Below are 27,989 nucleotides of genomic sequence, written 5' to 3' on the forward strand. Positions count from 1 at the left end.
CACATTTCATCCTCAAAAGTCTTTTTTGTTTGGATTCATTCGCAAAGTCTCTACACGCTATGCTGCGTCCCAGGCTCTCTCTCATGTGCCCATCGTGTAGTACCCACTAGGAGACAGATTTTGGGTACACTGAAGCACGCTGTGGCTGGCTGGCCGTGGCCTCTTGGCCTCTGACTTGGATGGGGACCTTGAGTCCTACAGAATGACGGGTGGGAATATCCAAAAGGACATGGTTCCGAAGACACAGGAAGGGGGAAAGAACCACTCGGAGAAAGTTAAAGGCTGGCACAGCAGGGAGATTCTCTTCCGTGAGAAGGATGGCTCCCGCAGGTGAGCGGGGCCGCTCCGCGGGCCCACGGCCACGGCGGGGGTCTGAGAACCACCCGTGGGCGCCCCACGTGTGTTATCCAACCCGGGGAGGGACGGCCCGGGCCGGGCTCCACGGTATCACCGCCGCCCCCCCCCCACACCGTTTCTTCCCCTTCTCCCTCGAGATGTCCAGCCAGCCTTCCCCGCCACCAAGATTTCCCCACGCCTGACAACAAAGGAGGCGGCGGGGCGGCCGCGGCGGTGACTCAGCGCCGGTCCCGCCCCCGGCCCGCCCCGCCGCTCCCCTCCAGGCGCGGCCGGGCCGGCTCCGCGCGTGTGGCGGGGCCGGGCGGACACTCCGGCGGGCACCGAGCGGTGGCAGCTGCTTCCCTTCGTCCTCCCCTCCTCGGCTGCCCCTGCCCTCGACCCCCGCGCTGCCGGGCGGGCAGAGCCGCCGCGCCGAGGTAGGTTCTATGTGTTCTCCGCACACAAAGGCGCTGGCGCGGAGAGACCGGACGGGACAGCCCAGCCCGGGCGGGCTGCGGGACGGCGGCTCCCGGCGAGGAGAGCGGGGAGCGGGGGGGTCCCTGCGCTGCGCCCCCTCGTCAGCTCTCGGGGGCACCCCCGGGCCGTGGGGCTGCCGCGGCAGAGCCCCCTCTCTGCGCTTTCAGTCATGAGAGGAAACACGGGGAGCTCATCGCTGCTCTGCATAAAAAAAGGGGGGAGTAAGTAGAAAGAAGGGTGTGCGGAGCACCAGGGATGCCGCCGGTCCCGCCGCCTCCCGCGGGTGGCCCCAGCTCGCCGGGGCCATGGAGCCGGTGGGTGTTTCTGCTTGTCCATGGGGTGTTTCGGCTGGTCCGTGGGGCAGCTTTGATTCTCTGGTGACTCTTGCAGCGGTGGGAGCACCCCCACAGCCCGGCCGGGTCCGTGTGTGCGGGCTGGTGGGGCAGGGGGAGTGTGGTGGTGGATGGGAAGAAAAGATAAGGCGAATAAAAAGGATACGTATTTTTTTTCCTATGTGTGCTGCCCTGTGAAGTGAGCATTCAGAGCTGCTGAACTTCTGGTGTGGGCAGTGGATGGTTCCTTACAAATCTTTAAAACAAGTAGAAGCTTGTAGCGGGACAAGCTTCGAGGAGCTGCTATCGCTTGTGCTCCCACCGCTCCAACCTGGGTCTGTCAAAGTTTCCTTCAAGGACCAGGAGAGTCCAAATATCCAGGTTTTCCTATGCACTAGGTTGAAAGACTGTGCAGCTGACCAGGGTAACTGCATGGATAAATGTGTTCTGGGGATGCACAAGAGGAATGGGTGCATTGCGGGAGCTCTGTGTGACTGAAGTACTTGTTTGCTTCGGCCATTAGATTTTTTTTTTCATAGCTCAATGAGTTCTGGCATAAATCAATACTGTGCGAGTGCAGTGTACAGCCATGGCTGGCATTGGAGCAGAAGTCTGGCCCTCTAAGTCCAGGGCATGCTTGTGGCAAACTCAAGAGAGAGGCAGGAATATGTGAATTTTTGGGGTTTTGTTGAGCATTCGCATAGTTGAACAAAAATGCAACAAAAGGAGGAAAAGATGCTTCTGTGTGAGTATAGTGTGGTCACTGTGTATAGTTTGTGGTGGGAGTATTGTCTGGCAGCAGAGCTGCTCTGTGTTGTGGTGTATCTGTGTGTGTAAAGTCCTGTGACACCAGTCAAGATATTTAACTTTCATTGACTTAGCAGAGAAGTAGGAACATGGAAGAACATTACTGAAAATGATTGCTTGTGGATCTGGTAGGCAGTTTGAGACGTATTTAAACTGCCTTTAATTTCCCTGTGATTTGAACAAGATGCTGAGAATCTGTTGCTTTATTTATGGCTGTTTTCCTAGCAATATATGGACAGAGAGTGTGTGCTATGAATGTGATGGCTGCTTGCCTGTTGTCAGTGATATTTGCTCAGGGACAATAAACAATTGTTTGCTGGGCTTTATTATAAAGAACCACAAATGCCCTATATGTCCAGAAACAAAGCCTTTATTGTCTTAATGCAACTGTGGGCCAATTTCATGCTTGGTGTAGTTCCACTGATGTTGGTGGAGTTCTGCCAGGGACGATTTTGGCAGGTGAAGTGTCACTTCTGCGTCCATAATGCTCCAGAGTAATGTTGCTATATTGTCTTCAGCACTTTGAGTATTGTTAATTAAAATGGTATGCTGATGCTTCCCAAAAGTTAGAGGCAGGAGAGTCATCTCATCAGGTCCTCATAATACCTTCCTACTTGCTTTCTCCTTTCTGCTTTAGGTCTCATATCCCTTAATTTACTCTCTTCCTTCTTTTTCAGTCTTAGCATCTTTTTTCTCTCTTCAAAATTAAGAAGTTTCTCTGAACTCCAGTTCACCCTCGAGCATTTAGAGGCTTTGAGACTGACTGTATTGAACCCTGCACCTCCCCTGCACGACTGGGTAAGTGAGGAGCTGTGTGGCAGCTGCAGTTGGGAGATCCTCCTCGCACATGCTCTCTTTAACAGGCTGATTTGTGTGGTGGCTCTGGCCAGTGCCTTTGCTGAAGTGGCAGATTGTTTGTCAGAGTCACACAGTGGAACAGCCTGGCTTGAGATGACGGATAGACCGGGCTGGGGGTGGAGGAGGGGGAGTCACTGAGTTTTTACATAAAGACAATACTCAGGACACTGAGAAACAGCTGATTTTGAGAATACTCCTTCATAACATCATAAGGACTGGGAAATCACCTAAAAAATGGAGCAGAAGGAAAACTGGGGAAAGATAGAAGGAAATATTCATGTTTACTAACTGTGGGAAGAAGAGTGGAACTGTTTAACCAGTAATTGGCTCTAGCAGAACTTTGGCTCCGTCAAAGATTTTACTGGATAAACCTGTGTTATCTTTGTACGCGGTTAACAGTATTAAATATATGTGGCCAGCTCTTAATCTGTTCTGGGACTGTGGTAGTCATAAACAGACCAAATCTCAACGCTCAGCTTGTGCTGAGCAGTTTTGTATCTGACATCTCTGCTGTGTACAACTTTGTATCTATTTGCATCTCATAAGAACACAAAAAGAGCGTGTCAGACACAACTCATGGCTGATGCAGTTCTGACACAGTATCAAAGAGCAAGATACATGCACTGTCTCACTGTGGAGGGGAAGAAAATACACTTAATGCTTCTTCTTCAATTCAGTGATTCTTTTAAAGTTTGTTCTGGTTTGGCCAGACCTGGCGTGTTTTCTAGTATCAGTGCAAGTATGTTTTGCAGCTTAACATGATGTTGCCAAGAGCCTGCAGCTCTTCTGTGTTTACTTAAAAAGCTTGTAAGCTGGGGTTTTGATGTTTTGTTTTGACATAAGACAGTGGAAGGGTTCAGCTGTGGAAAGGGAATTGGTCACATGTTAACCTGAACATAAAGCTGCAAATTTGATAGGAAAAACATCTCATGTTTTTAGGAGAAATATAAATTATGTAGCTACAACCACATTTCTTGTGATACTTCCCACATCTTGCATGTTCTCAATAGGCTTATCTCTGTGCATGCTTCATTTACATTAATCTTGTAAAATCATGCTGAAGTGGAAAGGTGCCCCATCTTCCCACTGTGGGGAAGACACCGTCCCTTTGCAGATGGGGAACAAAAGCAAAAGCAAGTAAACGGGTCATCCGTGACCACACAGAACTGAGTAGTGGTGCAAAAACTTGAACTCGTGTCTCCCGAGCCACTGGCTAGTGTTGAAATGAAAGTTCTTCCCTCTTCAAGATGTAGGAGAGGAGAAGAGGCACAGTATGAAAATCAGTTGGGTTACCTGGCTGTGAAGCAATTCGTGGTCGGCTGTTCTTCCACCACCCACATGCATGTAGGTCCTTTTTAGGCTGTGAAAAACAGTAATAAGTTCTTAAGCATTCAGCATACACAGAAAAAAAAAAGAAGGGGACATTTTTCTTCTCTTTTCTACACCTGCCTTCAAATAGTGGATGCTGTTTTTACAGGTGAGTCTCTTGCTGGATCTTTGGGGATGTCCTTCTTCTGTCCCGTTGTACAGTTGTGTGGAAGCAGGTGCCAGCAGAAGGGTAGAGAAGGCTTTGCAGAGCCAGGAGGGTCATGGCAAGACCAGGACTGCCTTTCTGTGACCGCAGCAGCTGGGTGAGGTGGTGTGAGTGCAGGTCCAAGCCCTGAGAGACCAGGCTCATGCTCCTTTTTAAAAGTGGTTTCTAAAGTGGTGGGTGTTGTTTCTTGTGCTATGCACAGACACTCACAGAGCTGCTGTTCTCACATAGCTGCTCTTCTGCTTCAGGGCATTGGTGTGAAGGGCTGTGGGTGTTGCATGACAGTGGCGAGGTGTGTGGCAATTTCTCTGTGGCAGAAATCTTACAGGGGATATATGAGCAGGGGGCACTGGTGCCTGCAAGAAAAGGATGTGGTCTTTTCTTCCTCTTACTCTATAACTCAAAGCAGTGGAGGATACCAGCGATCTCCATGTTTAGTCACTCTGAGAAAAGTTTGAAGTAATGCTTCTCCTTACAGTGCTGTGCTTGGTGCCTGATGGTTATCATTGTGAAATCTGTCACAGTTGTAACCTTGGTTTCAAAACATGTTTTGAGCTGACAAGCTACTTTTAAGGTTTAGGTCAGTGCTGTAAGTTTTGTGTACCGAAGGATGCGAAACTCACAGGTGGGAGAACAGTATTTCAAAGTTGTGTCCATAAAAGAATAAGCCACAAAGACTTCAGAGCAGTTGTATGAAGTACTCTGTCTACTGATCAGTGTCATATATTAGAATAACTTTTGAAATCAGTACTTACTCTAACAGTTAAGCCTGGGTCTACAACTGAAAGGGCAGCTTCTGTGGTGGCTTGGTGCAGTTGGCTTGTAGCATAGATCTAGTCTAGCATGGAGTTTATTGATTTTTTAGCAGGTCATCAGCTTGCTTACATGCGACAAGGATCCTAGTTTCATGATGTCAGCAGGGAGCACAAATGCAGTAACCTTTGGCTTATTTAACTTTATTTATCCTAGAACCAAAACTCTTGTATCTGCTTACATTTTAAAAATTTCTCTGACAACATGAAGACAGAAGGTTGCCTTTTGTGCACACGTGTGCTTCTCTTCAGAGAGGACTAGCACAGTCATTTAGGAACAGTGGAACAAGTCCCTTTCTTTTAGATAAATTAAGTTTTGGTTTTGTTGTTTTTTGTTTTTGTTTTTTTTTGTTTGGTTTGGTTTGGGTTTTTTTACATTTACACTGCAGTTTTGGGCAGTGTATGTGCCTTCAGGATGAAGTGTGAAACCTCTGTTCTGTCCTTTAGCAAATCTCAGGCTTTTACATTTAATGCCCCTCAGAGTGAGCTGCATTACAATCCTGTAGAGAGCTTGTGATGACAAAGCATGAAATATGCTCCTACTATCAGGGGTGCTTTAATGTACTGGAGAGAAACCTTTGCTACTTGTTGTGATGGGATAGGTTGTATTTTTTAGAGTGTACCCTGGAATTGCTTACTTCTCTTCTAAGCCATAGAGCTGAAACTCACAAATGCTTCTGAAGGAGAAACTACCCTCATGATTGACTTGGATTGAAGCTCTGCTTTGCAGTATAGTATAATTTATGGAGGGGAAAGTTTTTGTCATTGTGTAGAGGGAAACCCACATTGAGCTGCTTTTGCTTACTTGAATATTAAGAGTTTTCCTGTCCGTCTTGGAGGGCATTCAGTTCACCAGTGCCCAGTAGTGCTAACTCACTCACCAGGCCCTGTAACATCTGCTCTGAATGCGAGGCAAACTCTGCCAGTCAAAGGTATTTCAATAGCAATGGCACTCAGTGGGTTGGCAAGAGGAGGATGATGATAGGAAATAATAGAACAATTCTTTTCATTCCTTGCCTGTACAGTGAGTGGGTATTTGTCAGACCTCATGTACATACACAGGCTTTTGTTCTGGTGCTAATAATAAATAGAGTTCACAGCTCTGAGTAGTCAGGACAATGTGACAAGAAGTGGGTCAAGACCATTCGTGTGTGCATAACTGCACTCCTAATCTAGGCCAGTGCCTGTGCTGGATGCTTCTAAACAAGCAGAAAAGATTTCAGGGAAGCTGGAGTTTATGCTGTCAGCTGGGTAAAGTGCACCTCGAGCTGAGCAGAGCACTTAGGGACAGGAATCAGAATCAGGTCTGGAGTAGCTTTACATGTTAGGCACACCACAGAGACACAGCTTTACTGTTTAATACCTCTGAAGAGCTGGAAGTTTAGTCTAAGTCAAAGGAAATTTTCTTCTTCCTGACAGGACAACATGCTGTGCAGCCTTTCAAATATGTCCATTGCTCTGCTGTTTCCACTGTAATATGTCTCTGCTACCTCAGTTTCCTCTGAAGCGTCACTGGGGACAAAGATGACTTGCTGAGCATTGCACTGCTTTGCTGTGATGTCCTTCAGACTTGCTGTGGTTGATGAGCTCCTTGGTGCTCTTCAAGGAAGAGTAGGTGCCTGGGCACATCCTGAGATGCATATTGGGGCTTGGCTGCTGGTAGAGGAAGAAAGGCAATTTCCATCTGAAACCACTGGGATTTGGAGGGGTTATTTTTGGAGAGAAGAGGGAGGAGTTTGATTGGTTTATGATTTCCTTTATGATGCTATAATTCTTTTTTCATCCTAGAACTTTTTGAGGTTACTTGTCCTTGCAGATGAGCTATGACATACACATGTTTAACTCCCATAATATGAGACACGTCACTTCTGGTCCCTAAAAACAGTCTGTCAGAAATCTATATCCAGGTTTGGGCGAGAATGGAGGAAAGGATAAGGGAAGAGTCATTGTAATTCTGGGATTTTCATTGGTTAGGGAATGGTGTTTTGGTATTTCTAAAAGTAAACCAACCTTTTATTCCAAAGAAGAGGTTTGAGGTCACCCTCCTCTAACATGCAGAAGCAAACCAGAGCACTGGGTGAAGAGGTGACCTTTTGAAGGTGAGCACAGCCTGCCTTCCACTGTCCCACCATCCTCCTGTGTCCTTTGTCACAGTGAGCAGTGCAGCAACACACTACCTGATCAGAAGTGCTCAGGCACAGGGAGTCTGGTGTGTTCTGGAAGGAAGACCTGGCTGTGCATGGATTGTCCTGTGAGAGCTGTTTGTTACCACACATGGCAACTGTGGTAGCAGGGTGGCTCTCCAAAGGCAGTCTTGGTGTGCCTCTTACTCTTCATTGATCTATTTGTTCTTTCACGTACAAGAAAGCTAAACAGGTCATAAACTTCTTACACAAAATATGAGCAAACATATTCTTCCTTTTTCAAAAAAAATCTCAAAAGCTAACTAGAATTCAAAAAAATTAATGTCTCTGAAAAGCAGAAAGCATTTATCTCTTGGTGTAAATCTGAATCCCATTGAAAAGACTTAAAAAACCACTTTTCTGAAGTTTAGCAACTAGAAAGCCAGCATTTAAGCTTGTTGTGAAGACTGGAATTTGTGACTGTCTGTGTCACTCAGTCTCAGGTGAAGGATTGACTTTAAAAGGCTGAAGCACACGTTACAGATGCCATTGCATCAAAACCCTCCTTTGGGGAAGTTCAAATCTGAGTTCACGGGCCTCTCTTGTTTTCTCTGTAGTTAGTGAATCATGAAACTGAACAAAAACAGAGGTTGGTGGCATCAGCTGGATGTGTTACATGCTACATCCTTTACCTAGTCATACAAAAGTTCTGAACCTTTAAAGTGCAATCACTGATTATATATATATTTTTAATGTAGTATGTAAGCAGAATAAAATAAATTTCTTTGTTCAAGAGTGTGGGGATAGGTTAACATATGAAGTTAAAAAATAAGTGTGCCAAGTATTGTTTTGTTTGCCAGTGGCTTAGAGGCCCTTCCTGCCTAGCACTGTCCTAAAGAGACTGCCCTGAGGAATTTGCAGTTTAATTAAGGAAGAGTGTGTGAATGGATATTAGAGACACAAAAAGGTGAAGCATATTGGTGTGCTTTTTTGGAATTTTTTGTGACACCCACTCAGTAGCTTTCAGAGTTAAAGTAGTGATCAGTGATCAGTTTTGGACTGAATGCAGCTGCTTTGCTGGAGAGCCAGTTTTTTACCGAAACTTCCAATGTATATTTATGTTTCTGTATAAAGCTCCTTCATTGCTCATGTTTATTGCACTACAGAAACAAGTTTTTATACTATAAGCTGCCCTATAAGGATCTATATAATTTCCAGCTAGTTAGGGCCTACTATTTCTCTGTAGAAGCACTAAAAAGGCATCTCCTGAACCTTGTTACCTATTTCCAGGTAACTAATAGGATTAGCAGATCCAAGATGACATGTTCCTTTAGTTAAATATAATCCATTTGCCAGCTTCAGCCAAAAATATTGCAGGGGGAAGCACAGGTTTATATAGTAAATCTTATTTTCAAAGAAAACAGGGGTTAATAAAAGTTAGACCAGTACTTTTTTTCCTAGAAAATTTTTCACAGCTGGTATAACTTTAATTGTGAAATTTCTCTAAAAATGGGGACCAGTTTGAAATGCAGAGTCAGAGGTCAGTCAGGTGCTAGGATAGCTTTTTAAAGAACCTGGATGAAGAACTTCAAAAGGGGGGAATGTATTTAAATCCTGGGGGGCTTCTTGTATGCTGCAGCAGTGGGTCATATGGATACCTAAGCAGCTAAATTTTCTGCTCAAACTGTAATTGCTGTGCCTGTCTAGTCTCTTCCTAATCTGCTGCCACAATTTGCTATGGCTGAGTAGTTCTTCCTTCCCTCAAAGCTGTCACAGTGTTGGAAGCACAGGATGACTGTAGGCAGCATCTGCCAGGAGATGCTCCTGTTTCTGTGGTGCTGAGGTGATGGGCGGCTCAGTGTGTGATGGACACAGCTCTGCCCCAGAAAGATGCCCCGGTTTATCATTTTATGCTAATTATGGTCTGGGTGGCTGCTGTACATAATTTTTAATTGCTAAAGCATCCTCAAAAAACATCTTTGAATATTTTTTTCCCGCTCCTCTGCCTCAGAATTATGCAAGGAAAAGGAAACTGTGGTTGCTGTAGCACAATACTGTCACCTATTTTACTTTCCTGTGGATTTTTTTTTTGGTACTGATGGAAGGCTTTGTTTTAATGCTCAATTCTTTTGACTGCCGTCCTCTGATAGCATACAGAGGCAGGGCTGCATGTGTAATGCCTGTTATGTACACTGAAAGACAAGAGTTTAGAATGAACTTTAAAGCAGAGGAGTGTGTGTTGTCAAAGATTTGATTTCTTTCAACATGGAAATTGAATTAATGAAGAATCGCATCAAATTTGGCATAAAACAATAAAATGGTGCTTTGCTAAATAACTGCTCTAAGGGATCATTCCAACCCCTTTCTCCCATTTTACTATTGGATCTTAATCTCTTTATTGCAAGTAGCATCAGCAGTAGTAGAATTAAGAATTAAACTTTGAGCTTGTGGTGAGTTAATTTATTCCTATTTTATCTCTAATGATAAAGAAGCCTCAGCTGATTTCCCGTTCAGGTTTGATGCTTCACAAGATTTGGGATTCATCTTTATTTTATCTCACTTGGGTTTAGGGTATTTCTTCATCCTAGTAGGAAGCTGATTAATTGACTGCTAAAACAGCCACAGATATAGTCAATTTACTCGGAGTGCCCATGTTTAGAGTGTGAGGAAGTCAGGCAAGGTTTGGATTTAGAAAGCACCACATTACCCATACTGATCAAAAAAAACATTGAATATCACAGATAACTTACTGATGTAAAAGCAGTGACATAAGGAGCTCGTATTCCTCTGGGTATTTTCCTCCAGGAAGCAGACTAGAAAAAAAATTCTGCACTCTAATAAATCTTAAAATTAAATGTCTTTGTAATCAATGTACTGGTGTGGTGGGATTTTTTGTTTGTTAGGATGCCATGAACTCAGCTCAGGATATCAGGGTTTGCTAAATGGGAGGCTTTAGAAATGTACTGTAGGAAATGGCCTTCCCGAGGAAGGAAAGGATGTGAGAGTTCAACAAGCCATTTACAAAAATCACAGTAATTTCAGTTAATGTGGTTAAAATAAGTAATTTTTGCATAGAATTTTGGAGTGGTGTATTTGAAAAACTAACTGTGTCAGAGTAAACAAATCCTTCCAATATCTATTTAAAGTACATAAATATTTATTGTTGTCCTTCTTTTACAGATTGAGAAACAAAGGCTGAATTGACTTGCCTACAGCTATAACTAATTAATGCAAGGATAGAATTGAACTTGGGACTTTGAACCAAGAGAAAAATAAACAGATGAAACACTGCAAATGGAAACATAATGAAAAGATAATGTAAACTTTATATTTCAAACATAATCTCCCTACCCTAATACAGAACTTATCTTCTTGGAAGTGCCTTGAGGCTAGAAGGCAGCCTAAAAAGCTGCTTCTTACTGAAAACAGGGTCTGGTTAGACCAGATCATTACTTTGCTTGCCAGTTTTGTGTGCCCTGCATTACCCCCGTTAATCTTGTTGCTTGTGAGAAAATTCCTAAAGACAAATTGAAATTTAAATTAAATTTTCAAATAATTGAAGTTCAAATGAAGAGAACAAGGCAAATTACACTTCATCTTGAAAAGCTGCAGCAAAATCATGTTAGAGATTTCCTTTACTTATCTCCCAGATAGATTATTTGTGTGAGTCACTCAGAGCACTTGTATGAAATGTGGGAATGGAGCTGACTCAGACAAGTGATTGGCATCATTTTAGGGGTTGTCACCAGTGGCAGCATCATTAAATGGCAGTTTTCCCTCTATCCTGGTCAAATGTTAATTTTCATTGCAAGTTTGGCTAAGTGCAGCCTAATTTTTTTCCTTTTTTCTTTCTTTTTCTTTTTAATTCTGTGGATCACAAGGGCCATCACCTTTAGTTTTTTAATGTAAAGGACAATGGATCTCAAAGCACAGTTCTCATTTGCTTCTCCCAGTTGCATTCCATTGGGTTGGTAGCACTCACACGGTTACTGCACCACTACAGTGTTGGTGCATTTTGTGAGAACTGTGAAGTCCTGTAACAGAGTTTGGGTTTTCACTCCCCTCTCACCCTTTTCTGGAAATTCATTTATAAATAATTTTGGAAATAATTTAATTAATTGCAGTATCTAGCATTTCCAGTCAATGCCTTTGTGTCACTGATGAAAACTGAGAGAGAGGAAGTTTTTAGTTGCATTTCTGCATAACTTCAACAACTTCAGACTTTCATAATGGTAATTTTTTGTTTCTAAGCTTGAAAAGTTAAAAAGCAAAGAAAACTTCTCTTAGTTTTCTGGGCTTCTAAATGTCCTCTGAACTGGATGTTGTTTAAATTGGGTTCCTTTGCCTTAACTGTCTTGTTCGCTCTGGTGTTTGTGACTCATTTGAACATGAACTAGCCAGCACTTGAATAATGGAAAACCTAAAGTAAATAAGTGATAGTGCATGCTAGAGAATCAAAAGGCCCTACAGTGAGCCGTGGTGCTCTTTAGAACAATTTAAATATCTTTCTGTAAACAAACTGTTGAATGAAAAGTAGTTGAATGGAAGTTGAAAAGCTTGAATCATTCAAGTTTGGGACATTGAAAGTCTAGACTAGATTTAAGTGTTATTACTTTCAAGTCCTTAGAAGGGGGAATAGAAGAACATTTTTAAAGGAGCTTTCTTTCTAAGTTAATCTGGGGTTTGGAGTATTAAACTGGGTTTATTCTCATTGGAGCAGTTAGACCTTGTTACATTATCCCACATAGGACAATTTTTTAAAGGTTAGTAGTTTATTTCTTTTTTCCTGTAAAGTGAAGGTGCCTTAGATTGTAGATAGCAATTCTGGAAGTAATGAACAACAGGAAAATTGTAGAATGACTGTAAGGGGTTCATGAACATGATTAAGCTTAAGACTCTCTCATCATACTGATGGGGTGTATTTCCTAATAGAAAAGCTCTTTGTATTTTGGCTTCTGGGGCTCTTTTTGTTTGTTTTTGGGGTTGGTTTGTTTTGGGGAGGGGGGGATTCTAGAGGGGGAGGGAGAGGGGGTGTTATTTTTTTTTACTTCAATGTGCCACAAAAGCCACAACTCTCCTACAGGACACCTTCTTTCAGAAGGAATGCAGGCAGTTAAGTACATTAGAGCTGATCGTTTAATCATCTTCACATTTGAAATATTTTGACAGAGAGTGGGTCAGACTGTAACACTAGACTGTAGAGAAAGTGAAATATGAGATAACTTTAACAGCAAAGAAAGAAAAAAGGTTGTATATCTGTTTGTGCTATATGTATTTCTGCTACAGCCTGAAGCTGTAAACTTTCTTGCTGATCTGCATGAGATAAGCTTGCATCAATCTTCTCTTCATCCTCCCAAACTTGATCTCTTCTGTGTTGCATAACTACATTCCTATTGTCATACAGTTAACAGGTGGTCAGTGTGGGGACCTTCCAGTTTTGCCTTCCATAAACCTTGGGTTTGTTTTTCTGAGTATTCATTTCCTGTTGATTCAAATTCTTAGAGTTTGTTTGTTGTTGTTTTTAACATTGTTCCAAAGGCAATTACTTGTGAGTGTTGTCTGGCAGCACTGGAACAAAGCCTGTCAGAGCCTGGACTCCTGGATGAAGTCTTTCATTGCTCAGTCACCAGTTACATGAAATTTAGGGAAGCTTCATAAAGGCTTCAAAACCTTTAAAATTTGGCTAAAAGACAAAAGTTAAGGGGAGAAGCACAAGTGCACACTTAAATTATCATACAAGAAATCCAAGAAGGCTGTTCAACTTAAATTTCCAACCTGGCCCTGTATTTGCTCCTTGGTTATGGAATAGTCTCTGGACGTGTTTTTGCAGCTTAACTTTGTACCAAGGGAACTCTCTGTGGTGGCTCTTGCAGTCTAGTTTTGCTAGAGCCATACTGATTTCATGAAGATGTGGGCATCTGAATAGTGTCGTAGAGTTGTCCTGCTTCTTGTGTGAATGCTTTACAACATGGTTGCTACCTTTCTAGAAAGGCTGTTGTGCAAGCAAACCACACCAATTTCCTTCAGCATTAAACTGCCAACTTGTGGGTAGTTGAGATGGGGAACAGTAGATGTGCTTCCGTTCTTGCTGATTTTCTGACCAATGAACCACATTAAATTTTTTAAAGCTGAAGGTGGAAACAACCCAATATATTTCAGTCCCCTCATTTGGTTACAAAAATAAGGGTAATGTTCATTTATCACTTCCTTCTAGAAGCTTTCTGAGCTATTCTGGTAATTCAGTGCCATGTGCATCACAAAGGCTTGAAAGTTGGAATGGATCAGAAACCCCCATTATTTCCAATTGTTATGTAGTTGTAAACTGGCTTCAGGCCTTTAAGCTGAAAGACTGAACATCGATTTCAACATACTGCTGGGTTGTATCACAGAGAGATAAAAGTTAATTTTACATGAAGTGGAAACTTAGACACACTAGTGTGGAACTCAGTAAGCCCATAGTGAATATACATTGGCTACTTTTTTCTTTTTTTTTTTTTTAACAGTCACAGATCATATCATAAAGCAATTTTTTTTTATCAGTGGCCTGTCACATCGTGTAAGATCAATCTTTGCTTAAATAGGGAATACTTGTTAAGGAAAAACTGCTGCAGACCCGAGCTTGCATTCTAGCATTGTTATCTCTGCGGGCCAATAACCACATGTTTTATCTGGTATTCTTCCCAGTGCATGAGCATGCCTAGTGAGTAACACATGAAAACCAAATATAACAAGGGTTGATACATTTGGCAGACATGCAGAGTATAAGGATCTCATTATTTTTTCCTACTTCCTGCCTTTGTTTTTTTATTTTAAATTTATCTGTTTAATACAGTATTTCTCCGTAGCAGCCTAGGAAAGGTTCTTTCCCATATCATCTGAAAGTTAGTCTTTCTATGGATATGGCTATGTTGAGTGATGAATTTTGTTGTTATTTACTTATTTTTGTGGTAGCTCTTTTTATTTGTCTCTTGTGGAATCTTACATAGTTATTTTTTCTTTTTTTTTTTGTACATCAAGGAGGGCTAAGGATGACATTGTACAAGGGAGAAAAAGGTAGGAGGATGTCAGAAAAGTACCACTTTTATCAATAAAACTTTAACTAAATGCTGTGTTTGGCCTCTTGCCATGCAATATATAAAAATCAGAGACTATTGTAAGTCATTATTACTGGTTATCAAAAATACTTACGTTTCCATTTACATTTCCGTCCCACAGTGAAGTTGAAGAAGAATTAGCCAGCAAGTCTCAAAATGCAAAGAAATCTTAGTTATTCAGGTTATGCATTTCCCTACATTTGCATGTTCGCGCTGATGTACTAAAGAGTCACCTTTATCAAGCCAATCCAGGTTTAAAATTCCCTTTGTTTGTGCAAAAAGTGTAGGTGCCACAGCAGGATTCCTGTTGACATGCTTGTAAGGTCTTCCCAGGGTTTGTAGAATCAGAATGGTTTGGGTTGGAAGGGACCTTAAAGATAATCTCATTCCAACCCCCCTGCCATGGGCAGGGACACCTTCCACTGGACCAGGCTGCTCAGAGCCCTGTCCAACCTGGCCTTGAGCACTTTCATGGTTGTCTCAATTTACTGCAGTATTCAGTGAAAACCTGAAGAATTCCTGGGAGAGGAAAACTCTTGCTCAGCAAAGGCTGTGCCTTGCCTCCTCCTGTACCATTAACTTGGTTTCTGTTCATGTGATGTCTTTCTGCTGCTCAACCCATAACTTGGGATTTAAACTGTCTGAGCAGGAATTGGGCAGCTGGGCTTCCAGTGCAGATGGCAACTCATCTTGCCTCCCCCAGCAGGAGCGAACCTCCCTGCTCCAAACCTCTGTGAGGTTTTTGGTAATTCTAAGCTTTTTCTACTGGAGATCAGGAACAGCCTGTCCACATTTCCAGAAGGGATTGAAGTAGTGTCGGTGCTGATTGCAAGTGGATGTCCTTTGGCTGCAGTTACAGTCATGAATAATGAGAAGGGAAACAACTCTGACTGCCTTTCTTTACTTTTTGTTCCCGTATCTCCTGGTTTTTGTCTCTAATCTTTGGGCTCAGACAATGAGTAAGGTTTAACTGCAGATCCTAACACTGAGCTGATTACGCACAGATCGGCGGGTCAGATGTTAAGCTGTAAGAAGGTACACTTGCTTTGCTGCCCAAGATGAAGTCGTGTCTTGTTAGATCCCCATCTGACAAACCAGGTGTTACCGTGTCTTTCCAGAGCCCAGTGGTCCCTGGGCACCATCTCATGTGTACCACAGGAGGGGAGAGCTCAAGGACAACATCTGCACTGTTACAAGTGCAGCCCTGGCACCCAGGTGTGAGCTGGGACACTCATCAGCTGCAGCTTTGGTGTGATTGTCCCCCAGTCACCCTCTTATGGGCTGATGCCCTGCGATTGTGGTGCCCTCTCTCCAAAGGCTCACCTGCATCACCTGCTGCAGGAACCAGTGGAACTGTGGTCAGGTGGCCCTTATGCAGTGTGGTGCTGGCTGCCAGGGATGACTCCAGGCAGCATTAGCCACCACTGAGCCTGGCTGGAGAGGGCTCCTTGATCACCCATTTCCCATGAATTGCAGATATTGTCAGAGTCTCCCAGCTTGGCATTTTCTTGGCAGTGTTGTTGCAAGAAAACATTTTTAATAGCTTCTTTTCACCATTAAAGTGATTATTCTGCCATGAATCAGAGCTGACTTAGATGCAGGTGAAAGATGACTCCCTGAGCTGGAGTGTCTTGGCCAGACCCCCAAAGCAGCTGAGCTTAGGGCACATGAGCTGCCTTACATCATCTGCATGTCCCAGCAGGGGGTTTGCCACAGCTGATAGCAGCCTCCTGTGACAGCCTGCACAGGGTGGGGGGAAAGGAAACACCATCCTGAAATCCCTCTCCCTACAGATGGAGAGCCTTGGCGACCACAAATGGGATTTTCTGTGGAAAGATGGGACTTTCCAGGGCTGCTCCTTGGGGCACAGGAAAATCCATCATTTTCTTCCAGCCCAACTTTTTTATTTCCTGGTTCACCACTCAAGTTAAATTTCCTTTTAAGAGCTGTTTATGTTTGCAGCTTTAAAAATGTGGGAAAGGCTCTCTCATGGCAGGGTGTAATACAGTGCAAGTAACTATTTCAGAGCTGGTCCCTCCACTGCCTCTTGCCCTCTTATCTGTCATCAGCTCCCTCCTGTGTTCTGTGAAGATTTTGCTTTGCTCCTGACTGTGGCACAGCAAAAAGTGAGCTCATAGGGTGCTCAAATTACTGTTGAACCAGTTCTGCTCTGTTTAATGGAAACCTTCCTTCTCCAAACACTTTTGCACTCCTTTTGCTTAAGTCATAAAACTTCATCTGTTTGAACTTTATGAAAACAAACCAAAATCCTCTCTGTGTTAGTTACAAAACACTTTGATTCATTTCCCTGGTTTTGTTTCACATTGTTTACTGAACTGCTGCTGCAGGAGCGTCTTGGGGTAAAAAGACACTGCTTCTTAGCCAAACAATTTAAATTTTTCATCAGGGGAGATGTATAACCAAACTCGTTGTGAAATGAGTTAACCATCCATTCCAGCTCAAAGCTTTAAATAGGAAACCTGGATCTTTTCAAAATCCAGGAGAATTTGGACATGATAGGGTACGGATGCAATAGTACTTCAGCAGCTGTGGATGTAAAGGAAAACATCTGACTGGTTCTGACAAAAGGTGGCATAAATATATACCTTCAGGTGTACGTGTGTGCATCTGATCTCATGAGACAGAGTGAATTTTTGCATGTTATGCTGAGTGGTATGTGAGCATCAACCCATATGTACAAAATTCTGTGGTAAGTGTCTTTTTCTTTTTTTTCTTTCCTTTTTTTCTGGAGGCAGAGATGTGCCAGGATCTATTGTAGACCTTGTTGAGTAAATTTCATCTCTCCTTTTTTATTCTAGTTCTGCTTTTTGACTTTCTTTGCTACTGGCTAATCTGTTAGAGATGCTTAATTTTAAAGGGACCTCAGTCATTGCACAGTCATTCATGTGAAACAATAAATAAATTGTATTTAGTTCTGAATTTTTTCTCTGAACATCTTGTTACCCTTTATTTTTTCTGAGATGGTGTGATATTGTCTAAGTTATTTTGGCATATTGTGGAAAGCTTTTTAAAGTGGTCATCCTTGCATTCATGCAGGAAAAACTTTGGTATCTTCTGCCTTCAGAATTTCAAGAAAGCCCCTATCACTGTAGAATCATTTGGGTGTGGGTTCTCTCCAGTTACTGTGTTTGACTTTTACAAGGATCTGTACAAGTTAAAAAAAAAAAGAGAGAACTAATACGATATTTTAACCCTGCAGACTCATTTCTCTGTAAGTATTCAGCAAATAACTCTTATTGACATCAATGGTTTCCTGGGTTTTATTAGCACAGCAGTTTCAGCTGGTCCTGTAATCTCACATTTCTTTTTATAACTATTTTATAAGGAGAAGGACCCAGTTAAACCAGTTCAGGTTTCTCTGTTACAATGCTCTAATCTTTGCTGTCATTGTAACATGCCTGTCTTGGCTGTCCATCTGCTGTGCCTCCCAAGCCTCTGGCACGTCCCCCTGGCACACCTGTGTTTGTGCTCCTGCAGTCGCTTATGCAGCCAATATCTTTTTGACCATCTTTGCCTCCTTTTATCCTGATGTGTACACAAAAGCACGCAATCCAATGTTTGCTCGGTGTTTTTTAGCCAACACAGGCCAAGATTGCAGGGTGGTTCCACCTCTCCATGCAGGACTGCTCTTGGCACTGAAACCTTCCAAAGCCGGAGCTGCGTTCCCCTCACATCCCGGATGGAACTACTGACTCCAGAGCAGGGCTGGTGCAGGGAGATGGGAGAAGTGAGGGGAATGGGAGAGCAGGTGGCAGCTACTGCAGGGTGATTAGGACTTCTGCTATCTGATATAGGGAGCCAGGTGGTTTCTGTAGGTGCCAATAAAGGTGAGGATAAAAGGTAGGCAGGAAAGAGGGACCATCCTATATCTGCGTCCATTGCCTAAGTGCAGATCGCTGGGCTGTAGTAAGAAGACAAAGCCTTTAACTCTTGGGCCTTTGTGCCTCCTACAATTGTTTTCTGCTTCTCCAGGGAAGAATAGTGCAGGTGAGCAGATCTCACAGGCTTTCTGCAAGACCTAAGGCTGATGTGAATCTCATCCTGCTCTGGTAAGTGGTAAAGTCACACTGCTGAGGTCCTCACTGCTCTGCTGTCAAACTGGTGGGTTCATGAGGTATGGAAGTATCCACTGTGTTTGTACAGGCAGTCTGCCATCGTTGTGATACAGGAATGAATCTCGTCCAGGATGAGGTCAGAGGAGTTTCTCTCAGATTCTCAGTTGGGGTGACAAGACTGAAAAGCTGACTGAGCTGGTTTAGGATGGAATGCTTTGGTTTTTCTACTTTAAGATAATTTTAAAGTATTTTGGTGAATGTATAAATGCAGGTAGGTATTTAGGATAGTGCAGATCAAAGCATTAATTTTAACTGGATCAGAAATACATAAAAGTAATGGTGAAAACTCTTATTTGTAAATAATTTTTAAATAAATGTGTAGTCTAAACCTAAAGAAATAGTCAGTCTAACTTAACTTTCCCTCCTCCCTGATCTAAACACTTTAAGGCTTCCTTCTTTGTGACCTGTTGAAATTTACTGGTTAAGAGATCAGAAACAGATTTTTTTTGAGAAACAAGCAAAATTTTTCAGTAGTCTTTATGTCAATTCAGAAATACTTTCTTGATTTTTATTTCATTCAATGGATTCAGCAACTAGTTATTTCAATTCAATAAATAGTTATTCCAAAACTAAGAAAGTGATGAAAAGTCAGGAGTGTGATTAAGATAGAAAAAGATAACTCCAGTAGTTCTAAAATCTGCAATCATGACCAATAATAATCAAACTGTGAACTTGAGATAATAATTAGTTTCATAAATTTGACCTATAAACAAAATGTCTGTTCCACTTTGTGCCCAGCCTGCTTCAGGGTTTTTTTTTTCCAAGTAAATAAAATCAGTTTTGCTTTGATGGTTTTGTGGACCTACTCTGCCTTCACTTATTCTCGTAATGAAACGTTGATAGGAATAACAGCTGAAAGTGTGTTCACTTAGAACAGTAGAACTGAGTCATTTTCCATGTGTAATAAAGATTTGAGTAAGTGTGTACTATATGGGACAAATTAGTGGCGCAATTTATCTGCCTCTTCAGCAAACAAAAGGCTCATGTTACAACAACCCTTTTGCAGACAATAGCAATCAAGATTTCTGCTTAAATAATTTTCATTTTTTAGCATCTGTTCATTTCTGGAATACAAATCAACAGCAGTGCATTCTCTTCTGATGTGTCTTGTTGAATCCTTTTTAGCTGAAGTGAAAAATGGAAGCATGGGATTATTTTGAGCCTGCATGCGCTTTGCTCTTGATGTAAAACAGCAAAACCCACAGACTGCAAGCTTGCAATACACAGGCATTGCCCCTGGCTGTGCAAGGAGATATTTAGATGTGCAGATCATGAAGAGAATTTGTGGTCCTTTAAGGAAAGATTACATTGGGTAAAAATGAGTTTGAAAATTGAAGCTTGCTATGATTTCTTTCTCAAATCTAATAGATGCCTGGATAAAGGGAGTTACTCATAAGAAGGAAGTCTTAAAACTGTTTTGAATTAGATTTCAAAGGCAAGGGTTATGTTGGTCATTTAAAACCTTGGATTTCTCACCGCCACTGGAGTCAATAAATAGCAATCTAACACGAGGCTCTGGCAAAATGCAGTCTGGTCTGCAAAGGGCCTTATGCAAGTTAAAACAGAGTGGTTTGGGACCGTATTTACCATCTGTGGCTTGTGCTGGAGGAGTACATGAGAGGAGACTGCTTGTTCTCACCACCACAGGATGCTCGGTGATCCAGCTGAAATGGGCCCATTATTTAAGTTATGCATGTTTTGACTAGGCCTTCAACCCTGAGTTGGAGAATGTAGGTCAGCTGCACCAGTAAGGCTCTAGTTTATGAAAGATTGCCAGTCCTATCCCAGTGCCTCTTTCCAGTACCCTTTGGGCTTCATTAACAGTCTGCTTTCTGGCTCCCTTTGGCACAGAGACTATTAGCCATCTGATACTCATTTGCCCAAGGGCAGCATGTTTGCTCAGTAAACGAAGGAAATTGGTACCCAGTAAGTTACATCTTTTCAAAGCTGTTACAATTTCTCTACCACCTCCATCTTTACTGTTAATCTGAATATTTGATATCAGGAAAATCACAGTAGATTAAATAGCATTTTCAATTCCAATGGGATATGATTGCTTCCAGGATACTGCCAGGCAGTATCTGGAGACATTTCTATCTGAATACAAAACTTGACTGATGGGAGAGGGAAGAAGAGGCTGCTAATGAAATTATGAAGTAAATATTGGCAACCAACGTTCTGTCTCATGGAGACTGGGGAAGGAGAACAACAATTTATGCAAAATAAATGGAGACCTTGGTTTACATATTAATTATGGATTAAAATTGGTAGTTTAAACAGTGGGATTTTACCTGTTTTATGAATTAGGATTTTATAGTCAAAGTTTGTGGAATAGGCTGAATTGGGGATAAATATTCAAAACATAAGTATTGCAGGATTTTAATCTAGAAGTGAGAGGAGAAATGGGGAGAAGCAGGAAAAGCAGCTAGGCTCTCTGGAAGGCTTCAAGCCCAGGACTTGTGTATTCAAAGGGAGATGGGGGGCTGTTTTGCTCTGTTGTTTTCGCTTGGGTTTTTTTCCAGTCGTGTTGGTTACTGTACATTGATTTTTATTTTAGGGAAAGTGTAATCTTTTAACTGTCAAAGTTTTAGTGTACAATTTTCAGTAATATTGTGCCATGTCAATATTATAAGCACCTGGTGGTTTCTGTAAGAGTTTCTGCAGGCTTGTTGTTCATTTCATCCTGCACTGCCTGTCCAGCTGAACTGTCCCTGCTTTCCTTTGTAGTCTGTGAAAAAGTTTTTGCAGCAACTGCAGTCAACTCGGGTCACTGGTCTAGACTCAGTGGGAAGAATATCTGCTGTTCAGTGGAGCTCCCAGAATTGCTCTGAATAAAGTTTTCAACGGCCCTGTGAAGGCACAGAATGCATCTTTCATTTCTTTTTTATTTTTTTTCATCTGATGCCCTTGGAGAGGTGGCCAGTAATATACACGTATCTTCTCCTCTGAGATGTCAAGGACCTCTGAAAGAGAGCTTAACCAGGGTTACCAAAAGAAAACATATAATCTATGGTACTCACCTCCTATTAAATTGTTCCAATGCAGAAGGTTTTTCATTGAGGGTAACTTTTCTTTTGCATCGCATCATCGACACTTCATTTTGGTTCTTGAATTCTGCATCAGGCTGTCTGCTATGAAGCCGTTTATTGCCTTGGTAAAGAGTGGGGTTTGTGGTTTTGTTTTGGGGTTTTTTTTTGCTTAGAAAACATTTGTGCAGTGATGGCACCTATTAAGCATGAAATGCTTCTATGATATCCCCTGGAAAGAATATTCATAAATAAAAAATGAACCACTTAAATCAATACTATTACTTTTCTTTCTCTACTTTCTTAATCTTGCCTGTTGCTTTTATTTTCTTTATTAGCTTTCCATGAATAGTGGAGTTTTATTTTCAAAAGAGGCAACATGGCCCTTTTATTCTCCATTGTTTTGTTTCATGTGCCGCTCACACAGTAATGAGATTGGGAAGTTGGGACCTATAATTTAAGAACTGCACATGCAGGTAGTTTGTCTTTAAAACATCCTTTCCCACCCCTCCCCTTTGCAAGTGCTTGGGTCTTTTGCCATATAAGCTCTGGTTTTTTACTGCTTTTTATTATTTCATTTTATGGTATCTCACACATAGTCCCTGAATACAAAGTAAATCAGAGGCTATTGCAGCATTTTCCTGATTAGATGGGGTGTCCTTGCTCTCACTTAGATAAATCTTAAATAATCCAGAGCACTTTAGGTGGAAGTATAGTTTAAATAAAACTTATTCTGTGTTAAATTCCTGGAGATCTCTGTCTTTATAATAGCAATCCTCACCAAGATTATTAATGTAGGGTTATTAACTTTCAGATGTTCACTGGGGCCAAGTCTTGTTCTCTTGTCTTCAGTTTTCTTTCACCAGTTTAATGAAAGAGCGTCATTATAGCTTTGTCTCATCTGGATTTTTCTTTTATGTGCAGAGGATAGCAGTGATTTACTGTCTTAATTTAAAAATGTCTAAATTTTATGCTAAATACAGTGGTCAGCATTCATTGCAGTTGACAGACCTTCCCTACAGGAAGGCTGGTTTGGTGACAACAGAGGAATGAGAATGAGAGTCACTGAGTTAGAGAAATGAGTAGGTGTTAATGCTGAGCAAAGAATAGAATATAATGGCCAGGTAGTGAGAGTAACCCTCCAGCACTGACTTGTATTGAGACCAATTTTGTTCCTCTATTCTTTTCATGATCGCAAAACTAGATTCTAATTTAGTGCAGATTTTTGTTCTTGCCCTTCCATGTTAGCATGGAGGTGGTCACAGCTGGTGGTGGCAGTGGCCCCACGTACTTTACAAAGTCAGGGGAGGCTCCACTTTACTACTGCTGTGCCCAGGCCCATTTAATAAAGTTTGAGAGCATGCAGCAGCAGTGTGTGCATTTTATGGCGATGACAGAGCCTCTTAGGCTTTAAATGTATTTTCTTTCCAGTAGCATGACAGGGTTTCCGTTCAGCTTGGTGCTGTGTCTAAAGCTACCTCACCATTTCCATTATAACCCCCTTGTCTCCAGCTGTGGTGCTGTGCAGCAGCCCAGTTACAGAGGACTTAGTGGAAAAAGGTTTCGCTAAGATTAGGAAAGATTTTCAGCCTCTTCTAATGTTATGTTCACTAAAATATCAGAAGGGAAGAAAGCCCCTGTGTGTGTGATTAAAATGGCCTTAGATGGAGTAAGAGCACGTCCTTAGTAGTGTGGGAACATGGAGGGGAGGGTTAAAGGTAGAGCAGGGTAGTAGCACTTCTGAGTAGGTAAGGACTGTGAAGTTATTGGCATTGACCTCGGGTAGTAAACATAAATGTTAGCAAGGCTCCTGCAGCGAGTAGGGACTTGAGTGACTATAATGTTGTTCTGCTGGAGTTAATCACCCCTATGCCCTGGGAGCTGTGCCAGCCACAGGGCTCTGCCTGCAGAGCTGTTTCTCTGTATCCTCATATCCATTAAACGTGATTGCCAGTGACCTCTGGCTCACTTTATTCGGCTTGGTGCTGGAATGGTGTCTTCTGTTTTGTAGGGAATTGTCCCTGGCTTGGAAGGGAAACTCTTGGATCTCTTCTGAAGGCATATTTGTGACTTGTATAGACTTTTCTCTGACCATGAACTACGTGGTTTGCAAAACTGTAAGAGGAAATTAGTGGAACATCTGGCCTTGTTTTTTAAGGGTCATACTTTCATTTTTACTTTCTTGAGTAGAGTTTCATGAATTCTGAGTTAGTCTGAGGTGCAGTGACTTTTTGACTAGGGTAAAGCATTGTCTTGCCTTTCTTTTTCTTTTCCCAGTTTAAAAAGGTTAAATTTTCTGGATCTGTGAAATTGTAATTCTCAGTTGTGTGTAAGGTAGTCATTCCTTGTTCATACACACAGATCTAAACTCGTAACAGTTGGAGGCAGTTTGTGGTATTAATTAGTGGAAAAGGAAGCCAAGAGTTAATCAACTCTTAGTAAATGAAATCTTAATGCTTATATCGACAGACTTCCAGCACTGGCCTTGTGGGCTGTTGTAGCAATTCAGCAGTGTGCAGTAATAATCACTTCCAAACCAAAGGTCTATTAAAAAAGAACTGCTGTCTTTGCATGAATTTAGTTCTACATAATCTGTATTAATTTATAATTTGCTATTTTTATGTAAATTAAATGAATATTTGATTTAAACCTAATAAAGCAAATGATATTTCAGATTTTTAGAGTGAGAAGGGTTCTTCTGGCATTAATGCTAAACAGGCTTATGTGTTATGCAGCCTACATCTTTAGTCTGCCAATCAGACTTTGTTTTTCACATATTTTCTTAATAGTTTGCACATTTGGGGAATGCATTTTACAAGAAACACTGTAAAAATATCAAATAGGGGCGATTCATCAAGATCTGATTATTAACAAAGGCTGTATGTGTGAGTATATATGTACATATGTATCTGTGTGTTTATGTGTATGTTTTAAAACAGCCGGCTTTAGTCTTTAGCCACACACAGAATGTAATTACATTGTGTTTTCTTGGCCACATTTGTGGGCAAGAAATGAAATATTTATTCTCTTTTTAAGTCCATCAGTGGACTTAAAAGGAAAATAAATATATGCAAGCAAGAGAGACACTTGGGATTATAAAGAAGTCTAATATTCTCTGCCAGAGTTAGGGTCAATTTTTTCCAATAGTGGAAAATTCATGAGTCTTCAGTTAGAGTTTAAGTAGGCAGCATTTGAAATTACTGCACATCTAAAAGTGTAGGAGTTGGTTAAATGCAAAAGGACTTATCTTCCAGTGTTCAGTTGGGATTTACATGATCCAACTTGAGCTTCCAGTTCCTCAAGTAACTTGATTTTTATTTTGCTTTTTATGTTTTTTCTTTTTTAATGTTCATCTTCTTACAAAATACAGAAGCTTGATCTTGGCTCTACAGAGTGCCATGAAGGTAAATTGGGAAGAGTCAGTGGATGAACACCATGCTTCTGCTCCTGACTTTTGCCCTGGACATTCATGATGACCAGTCAGGTGTGGAGAAAAGCCTCCAGAAAGTTAATCTTTTGTATATATGTTTCCATATTGCTACCAACTGTAACAAAAAATATTATAAATTCAATTTTTGAACCCATGTTTGTGTGTGTAGGTTTGCAAGGTGAGCCATCCTGCAAGCTGAGGACCTGCACAGGTGTCTGCTCCTACATTCACAGTGTAAGGCAATGCCAAAAAGCTCTTGAAACTGGAAAAAACACTGGTGTCTAATGAGAAGTCTCCTGCTGATTTAAACAGATATTTAAATTGAATTTATTTAAGTAACTGTGAGAACATGTGCTACCAAATCCACTTTTCTCAAGACCTAATTGCTTTTAAGTCTTGAAAAACCTCATCTTGTACATGCACGTCTGCAATTCTAAACAGCTTTAACATAAATGTAGATTAATGAAATGTCTTGAGAGTGCTTGCCTATACATGCACTCAACCTAAATGGATGAATAACTGATTATATGAATGTTTCATTACAGAGAGACAGAGGAGAGTATAAAGTTTTTAATTTAAATGAAGAAGGCTGGGACTGACTTTTGTACATGTCCAAATTGTATTCACATGTCTCCTTGTGATGAGTCTGCCACGCGTTTACAGTCTGATCTCATCCCTCTCCAGCAGGAGCAGATGGGGATTCTTGAACTTGGCCCAAATTCCTAGAAAGTCACTTCACTGACATTTTGTAAAGGTGTGAGAGGGAGAGGAAATTTGGATGGCAGAGGGTGCTGTAGCAGAGAATGGTACAAGGAAGAAGCAGCGACACTTTCCTTCACATCATTCAACACTGCAGTGATGACTGTGAATATAAAATATTTCAGTGTGGCAGAATAAATGCTTCTCTCTTGCCATTTAGGTGCCATATTACATGGGTACTCTTTGCTTGATTTTTGTACCCCACCTCTATAAAGTTAGCTCAGAATTTTAATTTTTCATGACATTTCCAAATTGGAACATGTTGATACTTGAGTATTTTCCTCTCTCATCTCCAGTTCAGATTTGTATGGGAATTCTGCTACTTTGTGGATATTTTGAGGCCTGTGATGAAGATGGGTCTGAAAACCAAATTTTCCTATTCCTCTCCCTTTGCCTGTTTCCTTGTGGTCCTAGCATTGCTGCTCCCTTCTGGAGGAACCTGGGAGGACTCAAATCCCAGGTGATTTTGAACAAGAACATGTCTGGCTCTGCTACCCGTTGTTATCTAATGGAACAAGCAGAGATGAGTGTGCATATTACTGGAAATAGAAGAGGGAAATCTGAAATGTTATATTTAGTAATAATAATAATAATTTTAAAATGTTCCACATGGAAATGTGATTCTTCCTTTTTTTAACATACAATTCTCACTTGTAAGCTAGACTGGTAATCCCATTTACTCACAGCTCTTCTGATTGAATTCTTGCTTTGCTTCTTCCAGAGTTTTTTTGAGCAATCTTGCAAGTTGTTTATCCCTAATTTAAAGCAAAACATTAAAGAGAAGTGTGTGCTTCTTGTGAAGTACCTTCTAGATAAAAAATCCTCTTGCTTCTCTCAAAACATTAAATACGGACACCAGGAAAGGTCTGGAAACTTTCCTTGAAAATATGTGTCTTCAGCCTCAGTGCCAGCAAGATTTCTGTTAGAATGAAATTGCCATATTGTATCTGACTACAGTTGTCTCACTATTTATTAGGTGCCTACTTGCGTGATAGGCTTTTCAAAGGAGAGCTGAGCACATATTTTGTTCATTATAGCATTAATTAGTAGTGTTATTTTAATATGTGGAAAACCTGTATCTGCGTGTGTGTAAAATTGCACACTAAGCTGAATCATTGCTTTGCAAATTATTTTCAGTTGGTGAGCTTCAATTTGTTGCCTTTTTTTTAAGTTTCAATGTATCAGTTATTTGTTCCACTGTTCCATCAAAAAAATTCCAAATATTATTAATTCATATATTTTAAGTCTCTGGGACCAGATGACACTGTGTAACAGGGGATTGAAGCAGCAAAGGAAATTATTGCTGGGGAGTGATTAGATGGATGCTGGTTTTCAGTATCTAGCAAGAAAACGGGCAGATGTGTAGGCTGCAAACCTGGTATCTGTATAATGCAGGCTGTTTGAGTTATTATCTGTAATACCCAGCTCTGACTAGCGTGGACTAGTCTTGTGTGCATCTCTGGAGTGTGTGAGTCATTTGCTGCTCTGCTGACTGCACAGGTCTTGGTCTCTTACTGGCTGCTTCCTTCTTTGTCTTTCTCTACAACCAAATAGCCAGCACTGAGAACGGCCCCTGTCACTGCCTTGCTGGTGTGAACATACTGAGCCATGTCCTCAAAAATTCCACCACAGCTTCGAGGCTCCTCTGGCATCAGCACAGTGCTGGGATCTCCACTTCAGATTGCCCTATAAACCATGTGCAGTTTGTACCAGGCCCTCATTCGGCCTAGAGACACTCCAGTCCTGCCTGGAGTGCTTTCCTCTTTGGCACTGCTGTGTCAGCAGAGGGTTTAGCAGTGCAGCTGAAAGCCACACCAGAGAAAATGCAAGGAACAGTCTGCCTTTCAAGCTAAATACTTAAGCAGCTGCTTTGAAGCAGCAAGCCCACCAGTTTTCTGGATGCAATGGGTAATAGTATCCCTTGCTGTTGAATCTCCCTCCCTGTTAGGAGCAGGCCTCAGATAACATTTCTCCTCAATATTTTTACCCCCATTTTCAGGCCTGCACATGTGTTCATAATGTGGTTTTCTTTTAAACTGTATCATACAGTTCCTATAGTGAATCTTAATTTAATTCTTGTCTGACAAAGGTCCTCTTGTCTGCTTTACAAGAAGCATATGCTGACATCCACTCAATTTTTTTCATCAAGTTCTTGGCAGTGTAATTATATATGAAGCATTGTTCAGGTCATATACCTGCTGAAAGATTTGGCCTACAGTGTGTATTTCTCCCTGGGTTTTGATTTACTCAGCACTTGGATGATAT

At 41.5% G+C, this 27,989-nt stretch overlaps 1 protein-coding gene across 2 annotated transcripts in view; it reads left to right on the top strand.

The window, feature by feature from the left end:
- Positions 1–593: 593 nt before the first annotated feature.
- Positions 594–27,989, top strand: part of FAM107B (family with sequence similarity 107 member B) — a 60,979-nt gene continuing 33,583 nt past the window's right edge. Inside the window, exons 1-2 of one of the 2 annotated variants that reach the window (XM_071552773.1) lie at positions 682–773; positions 2,630–2,750. The gene's annotated coding sequence lies outside the window, so the exon portion shown is untranslated. Of the gene's footprint in view, positions 774–2,629; positions 2,751–27,989 lie in introns of both variants that reach the window. The other variant, XM_071552775.1, reaches the window with a different exon arrangement.

Source organism: Pithys albifrons, chromosome 3 (assembly GCF_047495875.1).
Source record: "Pithys albifrons albifrons isolate INPA30051 chromosome 3, PitAlb_v1, whole genome shotgun sequence".
Lineage (NCBI taxonomy): Eukaryota > Metazoa > Chordata > Aves > Passeriformes > Thamnophilidae > Pithys > Pithys albifrons.